General features: G+C 39.6%; 1 protein-coding gene across 1 annotated transcript in view; it reads left to right on the forward strand.

Moving 5' to 3' along the window:
- The first annotated feature begins 1,698 nt into the window (after positions 1–1,698).
- The window catches only part of LOC149790190 (uncharacterized), a 62,686-nt gene continuing 37,937 nt past the window's right edge, over positions 1,699–26,447 (forward strand). The window contains exon 1 of the mRNA XM_089972178.1: positions 1,699–1,825. The gene's annotated coding sequence lies outside the window, so the exon portion shown is untranslated. The remainder of the gene's footprint in view (positions 1,826–26,447) is intronic.

Consider the following 26,447-nt stretch of genomic DNA (forward strand, 5'->3'; position numbering starts at 1 on the left):
AATCATTTCTAGTTTAAATATATTCCCTATTTTGTTTGTTTTTAAAAGGTATTATCCATTCGTTTGTACAGATTTAAAACACTGGACAGCAATAGTTTACACTTTAAATATATCAGTTTATTTTTTTTTTCACAAACCCACTTTAATTCCACAGTTTGTCTCGTCTAAGAATAATTTTGTACTTTTTGTCTTTTACTACCCCATTCCGAGTCAAAACGTCATGCGTACATCGGACGTTGCCGAATAAATCCGATGGTAAACGTTTCTAACTTCTTGCTTCGGTTTAGGTGTAAGTTCAGTTTCGGACAGCTTCTAGAGTCAGTTTCTCTACATGTTACCTTCTTTTCTTGTCAAGACCGATCTAACATGGCCTCACACATGAAGACGCTGGCCGAATTAACTGATGACACAAAGGGTGTATTGAGAAAACTCAAGGGGGACAAATATGTAGATTATCTTGAAGAGAATATCGGTATGCCATACATAGCATAGTTTGTGCCTTAATGGAGGTAAGCCTTTGTAAACGTCTGCCATCGTATTTGCTGGCAAGCGTCAAAGGATTCCACGTACCAAGTGTGTGCACGATGCTTAGTCTCGGAAAAGGACGGCAATGACCAATTCATAACAAGTATACATAGAGCAAATTCGGTCCGTAATAAAATCAGAGTAACATCAGGAAACACCTAGTAACGTCGAGAAGCACCGAGTCCAAAACCTACACCCATATATGAACACTTCTAATGTTGATTCAGTCGTTCTGTTTCTGCAATATAACGATACTTGTTTTCTTTTTACTTTTAGACTATTTTGGAAAGATCAACTGTGGGACCGCTCCAGTGGCCTAGTGGTTAGAGCGTCCGCCTCAGATGCAGGAGGTCATGGGTTTGATCCCCGGCCGAGTCATACCAAAGACTTACAAAAATGACACTTACAGCTGCCTCGCTGGGCGTTCAGCATTAAGAGGTTAGTGTTAGGACTGGTCGGACTGGTGTCAGGAAAATGTGACTGGGTGTGACATCATGCTGCATGTCTGCGGCATGATGCCCCAGTGCTAGACATCACTATAAACTGCCACATTGCAGACATCGTAGCGACATGACTGATAAATTGTTAAAGCTACGTTAAAAATCCAAAATCACACATCACTTAACTGTGGGATGTGATTTATTGTAGTCAGATTCAGTTAGGGAATCGAACTTAGCTCGATCAAAATCCAATCTATTTAACCTGGAAAATTCAAACGACATGTGTGTGTGTGTGTGTGTGTGTGTGTGCGCGCGCGCATTCAATTAGGTATGAAATTCGCTTGTCTACATTCATGTTTGTTTGGCAATAAAGACTTTGATCTTCAATAACACACCTTTTTTATTTTCAAATCTATAGAATATGCATTGCTGGTATCCATTTTACCTCAAGGTCGCAGATGAAGTCAGTTACGGTACAATCTAAAATTGATGGACCGATTCTAGGTCATTTTTTGTGCTTTTTGGGAAACTATAATAACTTTGTCCAACCGTTGTAAACTACATAATGCATCCTCTTAGCTAGAGGTAAACATAGATTGTAAACTTCGATATTTCGTGCGTCCTATTACAATCAAGTGGATAACATAGTCGCCAGGGATTGGTTTTTAAGTTCTCTCTTCATTGCTGTCGATCGATACCGTTGTATCTACCAATAATCACTCCAGAATGGCTTGATCAGTTGAAGATAGCACTCGTGTTTGTGATTCCTAACGTTTACCTTTCGATAATATATGCGTCAGGTGACCCAAGTCCGTTACAAGGTGGGGCTTTATATTTGGTCTTTCGGGACAAGCTTCAACGTAAGTTTCGAACGGAAAGCTTAGTTACTCTGGAATTTGGCATTAAGCTAAAAGTGGCCTGTCTTTTTATAGAATGGTATAAAAGCAGAGAATGCCTACTCTAATGCCCACAAGACTTGGGCGTTCCATGCAACATGACAGAACTGTGTGTAGGGGACTCTAAAAAACCAGTGCTCTCATAGACAGCTCGAGAAATGATATCACCTTAGATATAATTTTAAACAAGTTACAGCTGACAGACTATTTGGAATTTACAAACTTTGATCCAATTCGTGGTTACACTGAGGTAATTCTTCCATATCAATTTCTTCTTCTGGTGCCATTGCGTCAACTTTTGTCTAAGAAATAATAATAATAATAATAATAATAATAATAATTAACATCATTGTTATTTATTTAATTTATTTTTGTTATTAAGGTATAATTATCAATAAACGAACTGATAATACTTCTTACTGAAATATCAGTAAATGCAGTAGTTGTTACTGTATTAGTGGCAATAGTCGCAACAGAAGCAGTTTCCGTAGTAGTAGTAGTAATAGTGGAGTCGTAGTAAACAGATCAGGATTAGCAACATTAATCGGACAAGAACAAGTGCTAGCAGTATATTTCTAGCTTCTTTACAATTTATTAAAGTGTACATTTGAAAGTCGTATCCATTATTGTCACAAAACTAACTTCGCAAATATCAACCGTGTATAACCAATGGCATGCCATTTCTGACCACCTTAAACCAATGGCATGCCATTTCTGACCACCTTAAATGTGAATACATGTTTGATCATCTCATTCACTGCTTTCCAGACAAGTCATTATTTGTAGTTGTTAAACTCGTATTCTACAAATTCACTTAAGCGCTCGCACTCGGCTCAGTCCATTCTTCCCATCAACATTGTATTTCCTCAAAATTAGACTTGGATAATAGAATTGATACATGTACTTCTTTGTAAGGATTTGTAAAATATTCTCCACCAATTTTGTACTGTTTAATGCAACAGTTTTCAGACTTCTAGAATGGTCGAGAAAAGAACTCCGAAATTCTTGTTAAATGAGCACCCTGGCAACAATGTTTGTAGATTTCCTTGGCAACAATGTTTGTAGATTACCTTGGCAACAATGTTTGTATATTACCTAACAAAACTAAAACAAAGATTCGGGAAGTAGCAGCACCACTGTTAGAAGTGTGTGGAGTTTGAAATTCGGATGTCTCGAATTCGATATCACCCACCTTAGAAAGGTGGAACTCCTACCAAATAAAAAATTACTTTTAATGTTATTGGATATAAAAGAGTTGAATTCATTTCTTTAAAATATAAAAATATGTTTGAAAACATGCATCAACAGGAACAGCGGAAATAAGCTTTCTGATCTTGACTTCTCTTCTGAGTTTTTCCCATAATCCCTTTTCCCATCGCAAATTTCGCTGTGCTTGATTAGGACCAACTAGTGGTACGTTAAATATACTTGATTTAGGACCACCGAGGCCAAAATCCCACGCTAGTAAAATAGACAAATTGACGGCGTCTAATAAAATACTTAGTTAATAAAATTTGGGGAAAATAAGTTTAGGCTTATTAAGGCTACGTGTTCTGAAAACATCGACAAACATTTATACAGCTATTCTGATAAAACACCAACTGTTTGCAATCTTTGGAGAAATTGGCAAGTTTAGTTTACCTTATCTACTTGAATCTGAATACCGGTTACTTTTTTCTTCCCTGCCAAATCTGTTATAGAATGGAAGCTACTCCCACTTAAGGTCAAGAACAAATGCTTTATACCTTCTTTTAAATAAAATTAAAATGATGAAGAAAAAGCACCCTCTTATCACAATCCGGATTATAGAAATTCTCGAGTTTTACATACAAGATGAAGACACGATATATGCAAGATGACGACACAATACATACAAGATGAAGATACGATTGTGGTTTATTAAATGTAAACCCTGACAATACCCATTGGTCATCTGTCATTATGGTGTACCTTGACGTGATGCACTAACACAGATAAGGAACATTAATGTAAAGCACACTAATATAACAAACGTAAAAATAAAAAAATCCCTCTCACATTGTTTCTTGTTAAAATGGCTGAAAACCATTACCACTAACAAAATCCCTCGCACATCGTTTCTTTGTAAAATGGTATAAAACCATTACCACTAAAAAGATCCCTCGCACATTATTTAGCTTAATCGACGATATTGAAATTCGCGGAAGTTTAATGACGCTAATAGGTGGCCTAGTGGTACAGCGTCCGCCTCGGATGTGGGAGATCTCGGATTTAAACCTCGGCCGAGTCAAACCAAAGACTTACAAAATGGTACTAGCAGCTGCCTCGCTTGACGCTCAGCATTAAGAGTTAGTGTTAGGACTGGTCAACCCGATGACCGGGTGAGACAGCAGGCTACATGTCTGCGGCATGATGACCCAGTCCTAAACATCACTATAAACTGCCACACTGCAGACATCGTAGCAATATTAGAAATTGTTAAAGCTACTATTAAAATCCAACTCTCTCTCCCTCTCTCTCTCTCACCCCCCCCCCCCCACACACACACACGCACACAGATACACACTATAATGACGATAATATATTGTGCCTTACGGTTGGGTCCCGTTATACTTACTCGGTAAGGGTCCCGGATGGCAGAGTGTCTAAAACTCTCGCCTTTATTGAACATTAACAACCCGCCTCTGTCCTCGTGAGTTCGAACTTCGGGCATGCGTGTATGCATTAAAGCTTGTCAATATCTTCCCATGGGTCGGTAGTTCTTTCCGGGGTTTCCAGGGTTCACCCATCGAATGCTGAGAAATGGCGTTAAACCCACAACAAAGGCAACAACGTATTCAGGATTTGAGAATATGTAAGGTCCTTACAAATAACATACAAGCGACAAATATGGCAAAATAAAATATACTTAGTTTTACATCCTGAATTTCCTCAAAATGTATTTTCTTAATTCTGCAAATCTGAATTACATGAGCCATGTCATAGGTTTTTCAATCTGGATTACACGTTTCGAAATTGTGCTGTAATTTCGTTGATAAGTGCAATTGCAACCTCCTTACTGCACTCAAAATGAAATAAGCATTAAATTCCATAGCGTAGTTTTGATAATTGCAGTTGAAAGACTTTATATTTTTTCCACATTATGATTTCAAACATTCGATGACAGAAACAGAAACACATTTGCAGATGTCAACACGCTTCTCCCCAGCTTATTAAATCTCATGTATTTCATGTGGAATTGTCAAACACAAATCCAGTCAATAATCACGAAATTTCCTAGAATGGGGAAAAATACCAAAATGTATTCATTCCAGATCAAATGGAAAAGTTGTTGAAATTCACATTCATTCACAATATGGCTCCAAATTTCAATTTTAGCTAGACACGCCATTTTCTTTCGAAAGTTATGTCGAGCGCGCGACTAAGTTCAAATTCATCTGGGCGGAGTTATGTGCGCCGTAATAATGTTGATTTGTGTAATGATGAATACGTGCTTGTGTATTTAGTTTGGAATGCGGAATACATTCATTTACGTTTTTCTTGTAGTGTATTGTGTTTATATACTTAACCTTAGGTAGAATTTAAAAAAATGAGCATATAATAAAAAGATTACTGCATTTGTATGGGAAAATATGAACTCGTTTTGTCGGAAGGATATACTGCACTCCCAAGGTCGTGCAGTATTCCATTCCAAAACTCGTTCATATTTTCCCATACAAATGCAGTAACCTATAACTAAAAACTGGCAAAGTGATAAATGTGAGTATTATGATATATATATATATATATATATATATATATATATATATATATATATATATATATATATATATATATATATATATATATATAAAACCGAAATAAGACCTCTCGTGTTGATTATCGTATTTTCTTAGGAAATGACTTGCTCAGTTTAGATGTTCGATACAAATAGTAACAGGTAGGCATAGCAGGATTGGGATAAATAATAGGTATCGTGAATTATACCGGAAATAATAATATTTATTTGGTAGATGATAAATCCCATTTTGTTTGTGTTTGTCCGTCTGTATAAATGTTGTTATCCCTAATGAGTCATAGCGATATATAAATTGTAAGAAATGTTTCTTACTGCATTAATTTGGCTTTTCGTCTTCAACAGTCTTTGACAACTAAATGAATGGTAAATAATATATTTACAGGTAGTAAATCTTTATAAAATAATGTACCTATTATTGGAAATTATTATATACTCATGATGAACACTATATTTAACTTCTTTAAACCATATCGCACATTAAATTTACTTGTATAATATTTTGTAACATGGGCCGGTTACCTAAATTACTGAATAAAGTATATTATTATTATTATTATTATTATTATTATTATTATTATTATTATTATTATTATTATCAATAGTAGTATTAGTATTAGTAGTAATAGTAGTAGTAGTAGAAGTAGTAGTAGTAGTATTGTTGTTGTTGTTGTTGATATGTATATTTGATTTAATTATATCTGATTTAATTGTTTCTAAGTTTTAAAATCTTTTTCTTTTTCTAAATTTCATTATATGTCAAAATAATGTTTTCTAGGAACTCACTTTTCCCAAAAAATAGCTTGACCTTGACTGTTCGTTTTAGTAAACACCAGGTGTTGACCTGAATCCTGACCTTGATTCAAAGTTAGGAGTAGCCACGTAAATAAGTTCTATTTTTATTTTAAAATGATAGGTTGTTGTCGAATTTATGATGGGACTACGTAGTTTAAGATGTAAACAATTTTTTTTAAAATTTCTTTTCTTAGAGTAAAATGATTGGTTTTCGTCAAGGTCATATTAGGCGTACGTGATATAAATATCATCACGTGACCCCCTTTCGATTTTGCAACTTGGGGATTTTCGAAACTGCGTTTAAGAACATGATATAAACATTCTTTTGGAGAAATACTCTTAGTTGGGCTTTTGCACTGGACAGTGTTTGCGTCGTTTGGAGTTTTTTCAAATTACTTGATTTCAAAAGGATTCTTTTTTCCTGGATATATACGTGGGCTCATACGAAAATTCTTGAATAAAGACAGTTCTTCTAAACATTTGTTCGGATTTCCAAAACCTGAGTGATATTTCTAGTTTCTACAAGGAGTTGTAGATTTCAACACACTACAGGTTACAGCATACGTCATCGTCTTCCATATTGGATTCTTCGTCGGGACTCGAACTTGAAATCATTAGAACATTTTATTATTAAGACTTCTACAATTTTATTCGTTGATTATTCTTTGATTATTTTTGGATTTGGTTCTTAAAACTAAGTTCCTATTTTTTCATTTCTACAATATTTTTCATGGGAAATAAATTATTATATCTTTTCAAAGCTTGTTGTTTTCACTGTTTCTTGTTTTACTGTTTATTCGAGCCTAACCGCGTAACAAAAGATGATGATGACGATGATGATAATGATGATGATGATGATTATTACTACTACTACTACTACTCAGGCGCCTCTCGCATACAGACGGATGATCTAACCACTTAGGAAATGAGCACATTTGCTTCTTGTTCACATCACCGATATATCGATACACACACAATATATTAATATATCGCATGAGGACATCAGTAACCAAGAAATCGTATATAACTCAAGGAAAAATGATATGAGAGATTGGTCAGGACATATTTGCAGTTTACTTTAATATATGTTATCTCCGTAGCAACGACGTGAGGCTATCGTCATTAAGTTCATAACAATCAAATTCCACGATACCAATCAACAAGATTACCCTCGTACTAGGGGATCCTTTATCTCAGGATGGTCAATACCAATTGAACAAGATTACTCCCATAATATGGAAAACTTTATCTCAGGTCGGTAAATACTAACCCTTCACAGAGGGGCTCGTAGTATTTGTTTGATGACCATCTTGTATCTCTGAGTGTACATGAACGGAATTTGTTTTTGAATAACATCATACTTCACGCGAATAATTTAAACTAGAGAGCCTTGATTTTGATTTGAGTTATATAGGTCACAATTTATAGTGCCAGGTACTTTTGAATTGGACTAGATTGAAGTCAGTGATTCGGGGACAGTGATATGTGTTGAGGTGATTTAAGATTCAAAATTAAATATTTGAATCACTCAGACTAGAGCAGACGAAAGGTATCTTTCTTTGCGACGCATATCTCAGGCGGTACACGACAAGTCCTTAATTGTTGTAAATGTGACATTATAAGAATAAATAGTGATCTAAGAGTTGGAGTAATATTCTTGATCAGAATATAAACAACATGGTTGACATTGATATTATAGGTAGATAAAAAGAGAATATATGTGGCAATATTTCGATAAGTGGCTATAAAATAATTCGAAAGTATTAAAAAAAACGCTCTCCACGTGTCTTCATGTTTAAGATATTATTAGCCTGGATGTGGGTCATTTTAAATCAAATTCATAAAACAATTTCTCTTCCTGAAAATACCCAGCAGGCAAACAAGGCCATGAAGTTAATATCAGGAAAACCTCATGATAAAAAACAGGTAATTTCTCAGGGAAAAACAAATGTCCTGAATTCAGATCGAAGTGAACATGTTGTTTACAAATGATCATTACATTAAACTGTAATATATATTCATAGACAAAAGTTACCTATGCAATATCTTATTACGTCGAATGCATTCTTCATTCCCACGTAAGTCAGGTGTTAGTCTTCTAACTACGTCTAATGCATTCTACATTCCTACGTAAGTAGTATATGGGGTCACCTTAGCGTCAAGGGGACTTGCCATGTAAAAACAGTCGATGCACTCTGGCGTCAAGGGGAATTTAACATGGGAAATTTTAACATGGATGGAACTGTAGAGCGTCAAGGGGAATTGAACATGGAAATTGAACAGGACCAGTACTTTAACGTCAATGGGACTTTAACGTTAAAATATGGGGTTTGCACTTTGTCGTCAATGGAAATTGAACATGGGAATGTCACCTGGATGTCAATGGGAATTGAACTTTGGGTGACGTCATGAGGTTTATAGGGTCAAAACATTTTATAGGGATTTTAATGTATTTGTAAGGACAAAGGGTAGATAGGGACAAACATACAAATACACATTTAAACACACAGAAAAGACGACAGAAATGTTCTAAAACAAACCTCACAGAGAGAATAGAGGCTCAAAAAAGAAAAGTCTATTGTATGGGTTCAAAACATTTATTCAAGTATATACATGGGCTCTCTGGCCTGTGCTTTGGTCTAAGCACTAACCATTTAATACATAAACATTTCTACATCAAACAAACCTATTTACTAGTTATTTAGTTCTTGGCTCTAGTAAACCTGTTTACATTTAATGTTCATTTATAAGAAAAAGCTAACACAAAACAAGTAACATGCAATCAAATAGGACAAAATTCATGTTTCTCTCTCTCTCTATTCGTCTCACACGTTGTTAAAAATCTGGTCAGCTAGCACTTGTGTCCCAGCGTAGATATTTCCCATCACTTAATCCGTTTCATTCATAAATCGACTGTTATATCCATCGTGCTAGGTACACTTATCAGTAAGCAGATCAAGTGCAGTCATCGTCTTCTTCCCATGGAGGTACAATGTATACCATATGAATGGTTACTTTTCCTTCGTTGATGTCAAATTTTCCTCTCATCGACTGCACGTCTTCAATAGCCCTAAAAAGTTTGGACGAAGTTATTTCTGCAGGTGTGCTAAATCCGAGACATACAGGTGAGTTCAAACTGTCGCGATACATAGATAGGCTCAAACGACCTCGATCTTTGACTTGGCAATGACATTTGAGTTCCTCTAACAGTGAGTCAAGTAGGTCCGTAATGAAACTTGCTACTTCCTCGGCTGAAATGTCAGACGCGAAGTCTCTAAATTTCACCGTGTAGGTGTAAGTTGTCGTTCTAAATTTTCTTGAGGTCGCTGTCTGAGTCATTTGGATGCTAAAATACTCCTGTAGGTCTACTGAAACCTTTCCCTTCTTGGACGCACTTTGCTGTGACGGTATGGTAGTGAAAGAGGTCAGTGATGTTTGTTCCTTCTCTTTTTTCATCTGCGTAGAGTGATTCATCTTTCTCGTTGCTTGTCCTCGCAATGAAGTGTCGTTCTTGGAAGTCGTCCCTTTTTATACTGGGTGATATCAGTATGTCCATAAGGTAAAGTTTTGTGGTCTGGAAGTTTCACTGGCTGCACGTAGTTTGTCATGGCGTTAGTGCATAAATAACTAAGATGTGTTACTGCATTGGTGATGTGATAGTGAGGCAAAGAATCACACCCGAGTTTCTCGTTGGACTTGAGTCTTACGCTCTATACTTGCTGTTTGAAGGGATTCATGTTTTCTCAATTGGACTTAGTAGTGACAATGAACTGTTGGTCTTGGACGTTGTCCTTTTTTATATGCTGACCAATATTGATGTGACCGTACGGCAAAGTAAAGTGGTTGGGAAGTCGCACTCGCTTCTGGTACACGATTTGATAGACTTTTTCCAAGGGTCGACTGACGATGTGGTGAGTGGGTAAACGTACAATCTTGTTCGGCTGGTAGGTGGTCACTTTAAAGTTTGCATCCTCTCCAGACTGCAAGGCTTCTTTCAATACGCCAAAGTTGACCACACGACTGGTACGATAATTCAGAGTCAATCCTTTCACTTTACACTCTGTGTGCACTTCTCCTTGTGGGTCCCGGTATTCGTAGCCGTAATTTTTAGGACCGCCACTCGCGAAAATTAGAATCTTGTCGTCAGGATGTTCGTCTGTCCAGGCTCCTAAACGGTCTCCTTCGATGTTAGGGTGTTGCTGACCCGGTCGATCGATGTAGATGCAACTGTCCGTGTCAAAGTACAGGACGCGATCCCCTAACAGTTCTAAAGCTCTGTACAATTCTAAGCGAGCATGAGCTGTCACGTAAGCCGCAATGATGACATTTCCAAATGGGTCGGCTTGTACAAAGTCCAGATCTTCTTCGTAATTGACCAAGATCAAATCCTCGCGAACGACGTCCACGTGTTTGATGAATTTGGTTTTGTCGTGAATCATCTGGAAGTAGCGGGAAGGTTCTGTCAAGTATTCCGTCTTGGGTAAACACGGTCGTTGCGCCATTTTTCCCCACAAGCAATTTAACATCACTTTGGCAAACGATCGCCTGCCTTCGTTTTTCTCTATGTGGTCTAAAGTGATGCCTTCTTGTTCGTAGTATTTCTCTTTGAATTTTATTTGGTCTTCGGGAGTGTGACACCAGGAAGGATAGCCGCTGGCTTCTTGCTTCAGTTTCAAAAAGGCATCCACGTAGTCTGCGAAAATGCCTTTCTGCGTGCGGTCACCCTTGTGGTATTGTTGTGTCTTGGGAAAGTGGCAAATTTCGTACACTTCTAACAGTTGGTATCCCATGTCCAGAGCTTTGAACAATTCTACGCTGACCCAGGTTCCCGTCAAGGCCCGTTCTTCCTGGGTGTGCTGACAAGGCTGATCTTGGTTGCACGTTTCGGCACAAGTACGGCACAAGGGAAACATCAGTTTGCCTTGACAATGGTGAGGTAAGACGGGATGGTGTAGGTTCGTGGGAGGCAAAACTTTGCACTTGATCAAGCCTTCGTATTGTCGAATGTTTTTCAGGTCGATGTGTTCCGTCAACAATTGCGGGTGCCCTGTAGGAAAGTGACAATATTTGCACACGTAGGGATACAGCGAACACACGTCCAAGTATTTGATTTCTTCTCCTTTCTCTTCGTCGGCTTGGTACAGCAAACAGGTGGCATTGGTCCTTCCTCCGTACAAACTATCCCTCGGGTTCAGGGGGTCCATCAGCTTGTAACTTTCCACGACACGCTTAAACTCGGGATCGATTTTCAAACGGTGATCGTATTCGTGTTCCCACATTTCCACCACTTGGTATCCTTGCTGTTCTAACTTCAAGCGTCGCTGACAAGTGTCCTGGTACAGGTCTTCCATGGTCCGTTGTAAAAACTGATTTTTAGTGTCACGGTCAGGGTAGCAGACGGGACATCCGTGAAATAAGCAACCGTTAAACTCATACACGATCTTGGGGTTTTTTAAGTCCCAGCCATCGACCGAATACGTTCCGATGGTCCTTTCGCCTCCTCCCTTGCGGGCATGCTGAATCCATTTGCCTTCCTTGTCGCACAAGTAATGTAACCAGCGTAGGGCTTTGACCGAGTATTGACGCTTGACATAGTTGGTCGTTTGAGGACTGATGACAGCCACGGTCTTTTGAGGCATGAATCGTTGGCGGTACACTAAGGAACACGCTTTGGCAATGGTGCAAGCTTCTTTCAAAGGATCGACCCCTCCGTGTTCCATGAACAGTTCTCGAAATTTTCCACAGCAACGTCGTAAAATGTCCACGTCGGAACGACAATACTTTAACATTTCTTCCTGAAAGTCGAAGGGGTCAGAGGCATGAGCCTGGTACCAAGCGTAGAAATCTTCTGGTTGTTCGGTACGCATGTTGTCGGGGTCGTAATAGTGAGCCTCAGGCAAATGGGGTAGAACGGCATGTTGATTGGCTTCCGTATTGAAAAAGTGTGGAAAGTACCCTTTAGCCATTTCTGTCATTCCAAACGTTTTAGGCATTCGACTCAAAGGCATGGCCAAGTAACTCATCGAATCTTTAAACTGCACTTGTCCCACTTGCATGAAAATGATTTTGGCTCCGTTCAAAGTGACTTTAGGACGTTCGGTGCCATGTTCCGTATAGTATCTCAAAAGAAACTGTCCATCGTATCCGGAGAAATTGTGAGCCATCACTGTGGCATGGCGATGACAATCTCGGTAACGTTCGATGTCCTCTTTGCTCCATGTCTTGTCGATGGGGTCTAAGACCCATTTGGCAAAATCGTCTAGCGTCTTTGGTCCTCGAAAGATTTTTTCACGCCCTCCAGGAATTTTGCTGCAGTGAGGGCAATAACTGAAGATAGGTTCTTGAATACACTTCTCGCACGCTCGATGAGCCACGCAGAAATTAGGAATGTGAATGCCAGTCTCTTGCATGCATTCGAAATCGAAAAAGATGAAATTGCCTTTCTTCTTGTGACCGTCCTCTTTCTCTAGTGGGGGTTGGTATTTTTGCACGTAGCATTGGTGTTCCAAGTCCACGATGCGGTGACAAATGTGACATTTTTTTTTCCTGAACATACGTGTGCCTTGACACTATTGGTACGTATGCCTTGTCCACACGCGGGGCACAATCTCAGCAGTTGACAAGCGCATTTCTTCTGTGAACCTTGCGTCTTCAAATGTTGTTGGTAACAGGTAGGGCTGACAAACGTGCGCAGACAAGTTGAACAAGGCACTGGTTCTTCGCTCAGACAGGGTTGAGAGGCCAAACATCCTGAGCATTTCCATCCACAATGTTTGAGTTGCTCTCGATTATTATAACCATAGTCACATTTCTCACAATAATAAACATATCCCAGGAATCCAGTGATACTGGTAATGGTATCGAAATGTTCATCGTGATGATAAAGGTGAATGTATTTTCCGTCCTTAAAATCTTGGCCTCGAAACAACAGAGGCCCGCGCATTTCTTGAGGGTGCACTTTCAAGGTGTAGCGTGGAGCTAGGGCATCTTGCAATTTTTGCATCTCAGGAATGCCACAGGGTGTGTCTTTGGACAGTCCGGCTTGTTGTAACAGGAGTTCTGCTTCGTTTCGTTGTTTGGCTCGGTCGGATTGTTGAATAGTTTTCCAGGTTCTTTTCCATTCTACCGTGTCGTTCTTGTTGGCATAGGTTCGTCCCACCACGATGGCACGGGCTAAACACATCTGGTCATGAGGGTTGTTAATTCGGACGAGACTTGTTTTGGTGTTGCGAAGGTCGTCCACCAATAAGACCTTTTTGCGTCCTGTCCCTTGAGGAAGAGAGACGTGAGCCATTTTCAGTGTGGCTTTACCATCGGTGATGTCAAACTTGTCATTGGATTGTTGCACCTGTTGTATTTGTCCATGACTTTGGAAAGGGTCAGTTCTGCGGGTCTGCTAAACTCGATCCAAACAGGGGATTTCAAGCTGTCGTGTTGTATGGATAGTGTCAAGCGATCGTCTTCTTTGGGTTGACATTGTCGCTTGAGTGTGGTGAGCAAAGAATCCCACATCTCGGTGATGAACCCTTCTGCTTTCTCCAACGGTACGTCGGACTTGAAATCTTTAAACTTCACCGTGTAGGTGTAAGCCGTGGTTCTAAATTTTCTAGAGGAGCGCTTTTCCGTCTCTCGAATGTGATAGTACTTTTCAGGGTTGACTGGTGAACTTTGGTTTGGAGTAGACTCTCTCTCTGTCTGGTCGCAGACGTGGAAGGTGTTGGTTCAGGTTCGCTCATGTCTTCTATTTGAGCGAACACTTCTTTTCGTGTGTGAGGCGATACGTCACTTCGCTGCCTCTTACGTTCTTCTTCTCTCTCACTGAAATCGTGCGATCGTTTCATCTCGATTGCTGATTCAGAAATGATTTAACCAAGTTCATTCTTTCCAATATATACCCTCTCTACCTCTCGTTGTGACAATGACTTGGTATATTTCACAAGGCAAGTGAAAGCCAAGCATATAGGAACCCAACGACAGCGTTGCGTCTTAAACACCTCATGCATCTTGACGACCCTTCGATTCAAACCCTACCACGAAAGAAAATATTGCAAGAAAAATAAAACAGACAGTTGGTGTCTTCAAGAGAGCTAGAGACGGCACTGTGTCGCTGGGACACGTACGCACTCCAGAAAACTACGCTACTCGACAACGTGAGTGTGCTTGTCAAAATGTTTGAATAAGATTAAAAATGTTTGTCAGTTTCAAAACGCGAACCAGTACGTGTCCGTTTAATATTTGATGTGGCAAGAAGAAATGGTACAATACGCAACAAAGGGTTTGTACGTTTACACTCCAATCTGTCTGTACTGCAATGGTAACAGCGCTCTTGCGTTGACATTATTTTGCCACACTACCTTTTAAATAAAACAATGCATCACTCATCATAAAAGATTTCATTGGCTATACTTATTTTCTTACCGCTTTCGCTTCGAATTGACTTCAGTACCTTTTCGCACAGCGACAAGATCGGACGTGTTTTTTTATTCTGCGTCTGGTCGCCACACTACTTGCCCTGAATTTACAACCAAACAATGTGTTACACATTGTAATTGACTTCATTGGCTAACCGATATTTTACACTTCTGTCTCTGTTGATGTGAGTGTGCTTGTCAAAATGTTTGAGTAAGATTAAAAATGTTTGTTAGTTTCAAAACGCGAACCAGTACTGTGGCCGTTTAATATTTGATGTGGCAAGAAGAAATGGTACAATACGCAACAAAGGGTTTGTACGTTTACATTCCAATCTGTCTGTACTGCAATGGTAACAGCGCTCTTGCGTTGGCATTATTTTGCCACACTACCTTAAAAAAAAAACCAATGCATCACTCATCATAAACGATTTCATTGGCTAAACTTATTTTCTTACCGCTTTCGCTTCGAATTGACTTCAGTACCTTTTTGCACAGCGACAAGATCGGACGTGTTTTTTTTTTATTCTGCGGCTGGTCGCTACACTACTGTCAACAAGCCCTGAATTTACAACCAAACAATGTGTTACACATTGTAAGTGACTTCATTGGCTAACCGATATTTTACAATTCTGTCTCTATTGATGTGAGTGTGCTTGTCAAAATGTTTGAGTAAGATTAAAAATGTTTGTCAGTTTCAAAACGCGAACCAGTACTGTGGCCGTTTAATATTTGACGTGGCAAGAAGAAATGGTACAATACGCAACAAAGGGTTTGTACGTTTACACTCCAATCTGTCTGCACTGCAATGGTAATAGCACACTTGCGTTGGTATTATTTTGCCACACTACCTTTAATAAAACCCCAATGCATCACTCATCATAAACGATTTCATTGGCTATACTTATTTTCTTACCGCTTTCGCTTCGAATTGACTTCAGTACCTTTTCGCACAGCGACAAGATCGGACGTGTTTTTTTATTCTGCGACTGGTCGCTACTCTACTTGCCCTGAATTTACAACCAAACAATGTGTTACACATTGTAAGTGACTTCATTGGTCAGTCGATATTTTCCACCGCCGCTTCAAATTGGTTTCACTTGTTATTCGCACCGTGAGATGATCAGACACGTTTTTCTGTACCTGACCATTAGTCACTTCACAAACAATAAAACTAAAACACAAATGATCACGCCATGAGCGGCTCATGGAAATTATGTTAGTCATGTTACGAAATATAGCACGACTTGTTTGGATGTACTTTTCTGTGGTCACTCTTTAATTACATGCGTCTTCAGTTCACTCTTGTGATATTTTTTGCAAAGGGTGTATTTTTTCTATGGATGTGATTGTGTTATGTTCTATATGTTCTTTTATGTTTTCAGTGATTTTACTTTATATCTATATTTTAATTTAGATGTATAGACTATGTAGTCTGAAATAAAGAATTCTTATCTTATCTTTTGTAAGTGGAATGAGTGTTTCTTTGAAACTTTCATGAGGAAAATGTGCCATAAAAACAAACGTACGTGTCGTCATATTTTTAAAGTAGGAATACATGATCTCTCTCTCTAATTGTAGTTTTGATTTATACCCTAATGGAATATGTTCCCGTTTGAAGATACCTCTCCAAAATTGTGATCAGTAGTCACCATAATTACGTGAACTGTTCGTCATGTCATTGTTCTCAAAAGTTTACACTCTAAAAAATTGTAGAACGATTTTTTTTCTTCCATCAGTAAATCTTTGGATGAAATAAAAGCTTGAGTTTGCACATTTCTGGTATCTTAACTTTATCCGGTTTTGGAACTGCAATATGTCACGCAATTTTTTTCTTTTAACGTTAGATTTAGAGTTTTTCAGAAAAAAGACAATCACACGGCTTTTTTTAAGAATGAAGCAAATGACACTGCACTGTATAACCCTGCCTATGGTTAACTCTGAATTCTAAAGTCAAAACATGGGTTCAGGAAAAAATGTAACAATGTTCGTCCTATATTCTCTCAGTTTACACTGAGGATAGGACGAACATTGTTACATTTTTTCCTGAACCCATGTTTTGACTTTAGAATTCAGAGTTAACCATAGGCAGGGTTATACAGTGCAGTGTCATTTGCTTCATTCTTAAAAAAGCCGTGTGATTGTCTTTTTTCTGAAAAACTGTAAATCTAACGTTAAAAGAAAAAAATTGCGTGACATATTGCAGTTCCAAAACCGGATAAAGTTAAGATACCAGAAATGTGCAAACTCAAGCTTTTATTTCATCCAAAGATTTACTGATGGAAGAAAAAAAATCGTTCTACAATTTTTTAGAGTGTAAACTTTTGAGAACAATGACATGACGAACAGTTCACGTAATTATGGTGACTACTGATCACAATTTTGGAGAGGTATCTTCAAACGGGAACATATTCCATTAGGGTATAAATCAAAACTACAATTAGAGAGAGAGATCATGTATTCCTACTTTAAAAATATGACGACACGTACGTTTGTTTTTATGGCACATTTTCCTCATGAAAGTTTCAAAGAAACACTCATTCCACTTACAAAAGATAAGATAAGAATTCTTTATTTCAGACTACATAGTCTATACATCTAAATTAAAATATAGATATAAAGTAAAATCACTGAAAACATAAAAGAACATATAGAACATAACACAATCACATCCATAGAAAAAAATACACCCTTTACAAAAAATATCACAAGAGTGAACTGAAGACGCATGTAATTAAAGAGTGACCACAGAAAAGTACATCCAAACAAGTCGTGCTATATTTCGTAATATGACTAACATAATTTCCATGAGCCGCTCATGGCGTGATCATTTGTGTTTTAGTTTTATTGTTTGTGAAGTGACTAATGGTCAGGTACAGAAAAACGTGTCTGATCATCTCACGGTGCGAATAACAAGTGAAACCAATTTGAAGCGGCGGTGGAAAATATCGACTGACCAATGAAGTCACTTACAATGTGTAACACATTGTTTGGTTGTAAATTCAGGGCAAGTAGAGTAGCGACCAGTCGCAGAATAAAAAAACACGTCCGATCTTGTCGCTGTGCGAAAAGGTACTGAAGTCAATTCGAAGCGAAAGCGGTAAGAAAATAAGTATAGCCAATGAAATCGTTTATGATGAGTGATGCATTGGGGTTTTATTAAAGGTAGTGTGGCAAAATAATACCAACGCAAGTGTGCTATTACCATTGCAGTGCAGACAGATTGGAGTGTAAACGTACAAACCCTTTGTTGCGTATTGTACCATTTCTTCTTGCCACGTCAAATATTAAACGGCCACAGTACTGGTTCGCGTTTTGAAACTGACAAACATTTTTAATCTTACTCAAACATTTTGACAAGCACACTCACATCAATAGAGACAGAATTGTAAAATATCGGTTAGCCAATGAAGTCACTTACAATGTGTAACACATTGTTTGGTTGTAAATTCAGGGCTTGTTGACAGTAGTGTAGCGACCAGCCGCAGAATTAAAAAAAAAAACACGTCCGATCTTGTCGCTGTGCAAAAAGGTACTGAAGTCAATTCGAAGCGAAAGCGGTAAGAAAATAAGTTTAGCCAATGAAATCGTTTATGATGAGTGATGCATTGGTTTTTTTTTTAAGGTAGTGTGGCAAAATAATGCCAACGCAAGAGCGCTGTTACCATTGCAGTACAGACAGATTGGAATGTAAACGTACAAACCCTTTGTTGCGTATTGTACCATTTCTTCTTGCCACATCAAATATTAAACGGCCACAGTACTGGTTCGCGTTTTGAAACTAACAAACATTTTTAATCTTACTCAAACATTTTGACAAGCACACTCACATCAACAGAGACAGAAGTGTAAAATATCGGTTAGCCAATGAAGTCAATTACAATGTGTAACACATTGTTTGGTTGTAAATTCAGGGCAAGTAGTGTGGCGACCAGACGCAGAATAAAAAAACACGTCCGATCTTGTCGCTGTGCGAAAAGGTACTGAAGTCAATTCGAAGCGAAAGCGGTAAGAAAATAAGTATAGCCAATGAAATCTTTTATGATGAGTGATGCATTGTTTTATTTAAAAGGTAGTGTGGCAAAATAATGTCAACGCAAGAGCGCTGTTACCATTGCAGTACAGACAGATTGGAGTGTAAACGTACAAACCCTTTGTTGCGTATTGTACCATTTCTTCTTGCCACATCAAATATTAAACGGACACGTACTGGTTCGCGTTTTGAAACTGACAAACATTTTTAATCTTATTCAAACATTTTGACAAGCACACTCACGTTGTCGAGTAGCGTAGTTTTCTGGAGTACGTACGTGTCCCAGCGACACAGTGCCGTCTCTAGCTCTCTTGAAGACACCAACTGTCTGTTTTATTTTTCTTGCAACTATTTTCTTTCGTGGTAGGGTTTGAATCGAAGGGTCGTCAAGATGCATGAGGTGTTTAAGACGCAACGCTGTCGTTGGGTTCCTATATGCTTGGCTTTCACTTGCCTTGTGAAATATACCAAGTCATTGTCACAACGAGAGGTAGAGAGGGTATATATTGGAAAGAATGAACTTGGTTAAATCATTTCTGAATCAGCAATCGAGATGAAACGATCGCACGATTTCAGTGAGAGAGAAGAAGAACGTAAGAGGCAGCGAAGTGACGTATCGCCTCACACACGAAAAGAAGTGTTCGCTCAAATAAAAGACATGAGCGAACCTGAACCAACACCTTCCACGTCTGCGACCAGACAGAGAGAGAGTCTACTCCAAACCAAAGTTCACCAGTCAACCCTGAAAAGTACTATCACATTCGAGAGACGGAAAAGCGCTCCTCTAGAAAATTTAGAACCACGGCTTACACCTACACGGTGAAGTTTAAAGATTTCAAGTCCGACGTACCGTTGGAGAAAGCAGAAGGGTTCATCACCGAGATGTGGGATTCTTTGCTCACCACACTCAAGCGACAATGTCAACCCAAAGAAGACGATCGCTTGACACTATCCATACAACACGACAGCTTGAAATCCCCTGTTTGGATCGAGTTTAGCAGACCCGCAGAACTGACCCTTTCCAAAGTCATGGACAAATACAACAGGTGCAACAATCCAATGACAAGTTTGACATCACCGATGGTAAAGCCACACTGAAAATGGCTCACGTCTCTCTTCCTCAAGGGACAGGACGCAAAAAGGTCTTATTGGTGGACGACCTTCGCAACACCAAAACAAGTCTCGTCCGAATTAACAACCCTCATGACCAGATGTGTTTAGCCCGTGCCATCGTGGTGGGACGAACCTATGCCAACAAGAACGACACGGTAGAATGGAAAAGAACCTGGAAAACTATTCAACAATCCGACCGAGCCAAACAACGAAACGAAGCAGAACTCCTGTTACAACAAGCCGGACTGTCCAAAGACACACCCTGTGGCATTCCTGAGATGCAAAAATTGCAAGATGCCCTAGCTCCACGCTACACCTTGAAAGTGCACCCTCAAGAAATGCGCGGGCCTCTGTTGTTTCGAGGCCAAGATTTTAAGGACGGAAAATACATTCACCTTTATCATCACGATGAACATTTCGATACCATTACCAGTATCACTGGATTCCTGGGATATGTTTATTATTGTGAGAAATGTGACTATGGTTATAATAATCGAGAGCAACTCAAACATTGTGGATGGAAATGCTCAGGATGTTTGGCCTCTCAACCCTGTCTGAGCGAAGAACCAGTGCCTTGTTCAACTTGTCTGCGCACGTTTGTCAGCCCTACCTGTTACCAACAACATTTGAAGACGCAAGGTTCACAGAAGAAATGCGCTTGTCAACTGCTGAGATTGTGCCCCGCGTGTGGACAAGGCATACGTACCAATAGTGTCAAGGCACACGTATGTTCAGGAAAAAAAAATGTCACATTTGTCACCGCATCGTGGACTTGGAACACCAATGCTACGTGCAAAAATACCAACCCCCACTAGAGAAAGAGGACGGTCACAAGAAGAAAGGCAATTTCATCTTTTTCGATTTCGAATGCATGCAAGAGACTGGCATTCACATTCCTAATTTCTGCGTGGCTCATCGAGCGTGCGAGAAGTGTATTCAAGAACCTATCTTCAGTTATTGCCCTCACTGCAGCAAAATTCCTGGAGGGCGTGAAAAAATCTTTCGAGGACCAAAGACGCTAGACGATTTTGCCAAATGGGTCTTAGACCCCATCGACAAGACATGGAGCAAAGAGGACATCGAACGTTACCGAGATTGTCATCGCCATGCCACAGTGATGGCTCACAATTTCTCCGGATACGATGGACAGTTTCTTTTGAGATACTATACGGAACATGGCACCGAACGTCCTAAAGTCACTTTGAACGGAGCCAAAATCATTTTCATGCAAGTGGGACAAGTGCAGTTTAAAGATTCGATGAGTTACTTGGCCATGCCTTTGAGTCGAATGCCTAAAACGTTTGGAATGACAGAAATGGCTAAAGGGTACTTTCCACACTTTTTCAATACGGAAGCCAATCAACATGCCGTTCTACCCCATTTGCCTGAGGCTCACTATTACGACCCCGACAACATGCGTACCGAACAACCAGAAGATTTCTACGCTTGGTACCAGGCTCATGCCTCTGACCCCTTCGACTTTCAGGAAGAAATGTTAAAGTATTGTCGTTCCGACGTGGACATTTTACGACGTTGCTGTGGAAAATTTCGAGAACTGTTCATGGAACACGGAGGGGTCGATCCTTTGAAAGAAGCTTGCACCATTGCCAAAGCGTGTTCCTTAGTGTACCGCCAACGATTCATGCCTCAAAAGACCGTGGCTGTCATCAGTCCTCAAACGACCAACTATGTCAAGCGTCAATACTCGGTCAAATCCCTACGCTGGTTACATTACTTGTGCGACAAGGAAGGCAAATGGATTCAGCATGCCCGCAAGGGAGGAGGCGAAAGGACCATCGGAACGTATTCGGTCGATGGCTGGGACTTAAAAAACCCCAAGATCGTGTATGAGTTTAACGGTTGCTTATTTCACGGATGTCCCGTCTGCTACCCTGACCGTGACACTAAAAATCAGTTTTTACAACGGACCATGGAAGACCTGTACCAGGATACTTGTCAGCGACGCTTGAAGTTAGAACAGCAAGGATACCAAGTGGTGGAAATGTGGGAACACGAATACGATCACCGTTTGAAAATCGATCCCGAGTTTAAGCGTGTCGTGGAAAGTTACAAGCTGATGGACCCCCTGAACCCGAGGGATAGTTTGTACGGAGGAAGGACCAATGCCACCTGTTTGCTGTACCAAGCCGACGAAGAGAAAGGAGAAGAAATCAAATACTTGGATGTGTGTTTGCTGTATCCCTACGTGTGCAAATATTGTCACTTTCCTACAAGGCACCCGCGATTGCTGACGGAACACATCGACCTGAAAATTATTCGACAATACGAAGGCTTGATCAAGTGCAAAGTTTTGCCTCCCACGAACCTACACCATCCCGTCTTACCTCACCATTGTCAAGGCAAACTGATGTTTCCCTTGTGCCGTACTTGTGCCGAAACGTGCAACCAAGATCAGCCTTGTCAGCACACCCAGGAAGAACGGGCCTTGACGGGAACCTGGGTCAGCGTAGAATTGTTCAAAGCTCTGGACATGGGATACCAACTGTTAGAAGTGTACGAAATTTGCCACTTTCCCAAGACACAACAATACCACAAGGGTGACCGCACGCAGAAAGGCATTTTCGCAGACTACGTGGATGCCTTTTTGAAACTGAAGCAAGAAGCCAGCGGCTATCCTTCCTGGTGTCACACTCCCGAAGACCAAATAAAATTCAAAGAGAAATACTACGAACAAGAAGGCATCACTTTAGACCACATAGAGAAAAACGAAGGCAGGCGATCGTTTGCCAAAGTGATGTTAAATTGCTTGTGGGGAAAAATGGCACAACGACCGTGTTTACCCAAGACGGAATATTTGACAGAACCTTCCCGCTACTTCCAGATGATTCACGACAAAACCAAATTCATCAAACACGTGGACGTCGTTCGCGAGGATTTGATCTTGGTCAATTACGAAGAAGATCTGGACTTTGTACAAGCCGACCCATTTGGAAATGTCATCATTGCGGCTTACGTGACAGCTCATGCTCGCTTAGAATTGTACAGAGCTTTAGAACTGTTAGGGGATCGCGTCCTGTACTTTGACACGGACAGTTGCATCTACATCGATCGACCGGGTCAGCAACACCCTAACATCGAAGGAGACCGTTTAGGAGCCTGGACAGACGAACATCCTGACGACAAGATTCTAAGTTTCGCGAGTGGCGGTCCTAAAAATTACGGCTACGAATACCGGGACCCACAAGGAGAAGTGCACACAGAGTGTAAAGTGAAAGGATTGACTCTGAATTATCGTACCAGTCGTGTGATCAACTTTGGCGTATTGAAAGAAGCCTTGCAGTCTGGAGAGGATGCAAACTTTAAAGTGACCACCTACCAGCCGAACAAGATTGTACGTTTACCCACTCACCACATCGTCAGTCGACCCTTGGAAAAAGTCTATCAAATCGTGTACCAGAAGCGAGTGCGACTTCCCAACCACTTTACTTTGCCGTACGGTCACATCAATATTGGTCAGCATATAAAAAAGGACAACGTCCAAGACCAACAGTTCATTGTCACTACTAAGACCAATTGAGAAAAAATGAATCCCTTCAAACAGCAAGTATAGAGCGTAAGACTCAAGTCCAACGAGAAACTCGGGTGTGATTCTTTGCCTCACTATCACATCACCAATGCAGTAACACATCTTAGTTATTTATGCACTAACGCCATGACAAACTACGTGCAGCCAGTGAAACTTCCAGACCACAAAACTTTACCTTATGGACATACTGATATCACCCAGTATAAAAAGGGACGACTTCCAAGAACGACACTTCATTGCGAGGACAAGCAACGAGAAAGATGAATCACTCTACGCAGATGAAAAAAGAGAAGGAACAAACATCACTGACCTCTTTCACTACCATACCGTCACAGCAAAGTGCGTCCAAGAAGGGAAAGGTTTCAGTAGACCTACAGGAGTATTTTAGCATCCAAATGACTCAGACAGCGACCTCAAGAAAATTTAGAACAACTTACACCTACACGGTGAAATTTAGAGACTTCGCGTCTGACATTTCAGCCGAGGAAGTAGCAGGTTTCATTACGGACCTACTTGACTCACTGTTAGAGGAACTCAAATGTCATTGCCAAGTCAAAGATCGAGGTCGTTTGAGCCTATCTATGTATCGCGACAGTTTGAACTCACCTGTATGTCTCGGATTTAGCACACCTGCAGAAATAACTTCGTCCAAACTTTTTAGGGCTATTGAAGACGTGCAGTCGATGAGAGGAAAATTTGACATCAACGAAGGAAAAGTAACCATTCATATGGTATACATTGTACCTCCATGGGAAGAAGACGATGACTGCACTTGATCTGCTTACTGATAAGTGTACCTAGCACGATGGATATAACAGCCGATTTATGAATGAAACGGATTAAGTGATGGGAAATATCTACGCTGGGACACAAGTGCTAGCGGACCAGATTTTTAACAACGTGTGAGACGAATAGAGAGAGAGAAACATGAACTTTGTCCTATTTGATTGCATGTTACTTGTTTTGTGTTAGCTTTTTCTTATAAATGAACATTAAATGTAAACAGGTTTACTAGAGCCAAGAACTAAATAACTAGTAAATAGGTTTGTTTGATGTAGAAATGTTTATGTATTAAATGGTTAGTGCTTAGACCAAAGCACAGGCCAGAGAGCCCATGTATATACTTGAATAAATGTTTTGAACCCATACAATAGACTTTTCTTTTTTGAGCCTCTATTCTCTCTGTGAGGTTTGTTTTAGAACATTTCTGTCGTCTTTTCTGTGTGTTTAAATGTGTATTTGTATGTTTGTCCCTATCTACCCTTTGTCCTTACAAATACATTAAAATCCCTATAAAATGTTTTGACCCTATAAACCTCATGACGTCACCCAAAGTTCAATTCCCATTGACATCCAGGTGACATTCCCATGTTCAATTTCCATTGACGACAAAGTGCAAACCCCATATTTTAACGTTAAAGTCCCATTGACGTTAAAGTACCGGTCCTGTTCAATTTCCATGTTCAATTCCCCTTGACGCTCTACAGTTCCATCCATGTTAAAATTTCCCATGTTAAATTCCCCTTGACGCCAGAGTGCATCGACTGTTTTTGCATGGTAAGTCCCCTTGACGCTAGGGTGACCCCATATACTACTTACGTAAGTCAGATGTTTGTCTTCCAATTACGTCTAATGCATTCTAAATTCCCATATAAGTCAGGTGTATGTCTTCTAATTACGTCTACTGCATTCAACATTCCTACGTAAGTCAGGTGTTTGTCTTCTGACTACGTCTAATGCATTCTATATTCCCAAATAAGTTTGGTGTATGTCTCCTAATTACGTCTACTGCATTATACATTCCCACATAAGTCAGGTGTTTGTCTTCCAATTACGTCTAAGGCATTCAACATTCCTACGTAAGTCAGGTGTTTGTCTTCTAATTACGTCTAATGCATTCTACATTCCCATATAAGTCAGGTGTTTGTCTTATAATTACGTCTAATGCATTCTACATTCCCATATAAGTCAGGTGTTTGTCTTCCAATTACGTCTAATGCATTCTACATCCCCATATAAGGTGTTTGTCTTCTTACTACGTCTAATGCATTCTACATTCCCACATAAGTCAGGTGTTTGTCTTATAATTACGTCTAATGCATTCTACATTCCCACATAAGTAAGGTGTTTGTCTTCTAATTACGTCTAAATCATTCTTTGTAAATTGATATTTTGAGCAACATTAGATAAGCTGGTGTTATACATTTTCGGGGCGAAATTTCAAGTGCTGCTTATTTTTGGTGCTCAGAATTATATGTACTGGTATAAAGGAGCCTTAAGTGATCAGCGTATATGTCGACATTACGATCACACCTCAATTCGTATATCCCCTGATAAAAGCGACATTTCAAAGAAACCTTTGATCACTCACAAGTTCGATCTACCAGCCCCCTCTTATAGATCGCTTTATCTACTGACAAGGGAGTTAGATAATTTTCATTAAAATAAATAATTAATTTGTACTGTCCAATATAAGCCCAAATGGTCTCTCTCTCTCTCTCTCTCTCTCTCTCTCTCTCTCTCTCTCTCTCTCTCTCACACACACACACACACCGAAATGAATTTGACACAGGTAGCGTTAAAGCCGTTTAAATAAATTGCTTACAATGAATACACAGCTTAATTGATTTAGTTGCTAAAATTATTAACATCGTCTCCAAAACATCTAATGGAAAAATACACTTATTTTTCCATCAATATTTTGTAACATTTTAACCATACTTAGGTAAGATTGTATTTTAACATGGTTCTTGCAGGTGATTATCCCAATGTGCTGGTTTCAAAAACCGATGTATTTAAGTCACAAAAATATGTTAATTGGACCTAAGTATTTTGGTCTAGAGTCCAAGTTCCTTTCTAAGTTAATTCAACTTAGAGCCGCTTATAAGTCATTTATATGACTCGGTCGCGGTTCG

This window comes from Sinohyriopsis cumingii, chromosome 10, assembly GCF_028554795.1.
Source record: "Sinohyriopsis cumingii isolate HCF-2022 chromosome 10, ASM2855479v2, whole genome shotgun sequence".
NCBI lineage: Eukaryota > Metazoa > Mollusca > Bivalvia > Unionida > Unionidae > Sinohyriopsis > Sinohyriopsis cumingii.